The sequence below is a fragment of the Galeopterus variegatus genome, unplaced genomic scaffold (assembly GCF_000696425.1).
Source record: "Galeopterus variegatus unplaced genomic scaffold, G_variegatus-3.0.2 Scaffold285, whole genome shotgun sequence".
NCBI lineage: Eukaryota > Metazoa > Chordata > Mammalia > Dermoptera > Cynocephalidae > Galeopterus > Galeopterus variegatus.
In genome coordinates this window covers 325,053-325,567 of record NW_007726396.1, presented here as the reverse complement: position 1 = coordinate 325,567, position 515 = coordinate 325,053, and positions in this window count along the sequence as shown.

The following is a 515-nucleotide window of genomic DNA, read 5'->3' as shown; positions in this document are numbered from 1 at the left end:
GGGGGGGGGGGGGGGGGGGGGGGGGGGGGGGGGGGTGGGCGGGATGGGGACAGAAAATAGAGAATTAAGCAGAAGGAAAGGACATCCATGTAGAACACTTTTTATCAGCCAAGGACGATTTACATGAAGATACCCTTAAAGTCAGTAAGGCCTTACACTTTCATATAAAGGAAGAAAAACAACAAACTGAACTGAGAGACTACATTCAACTTTCTACTCCTTACTGTAACTTTATAAAGTTTAACACTGAGAACTTCCTTAAACTTCTGGGAATATGTGTCACCTTGTACCAACCACCCACATTATGATGATGAGGTCATACCTAAAATATTTCAATTGTGGATCTCAAGAATGCCCTAGAAAAGTATCTCTTTTGTCAAGAGAGGAATCCAGAGGTTTTGGCAGATGTGCTGTACTGAAGTAAATGCATTGAGAAAATGCTCCAAAGTTACCTACTTGTTCTGCAGAGTTATGTAGGTCTATTTTCTATCATGTTAATTGTATTAGGAATCCAT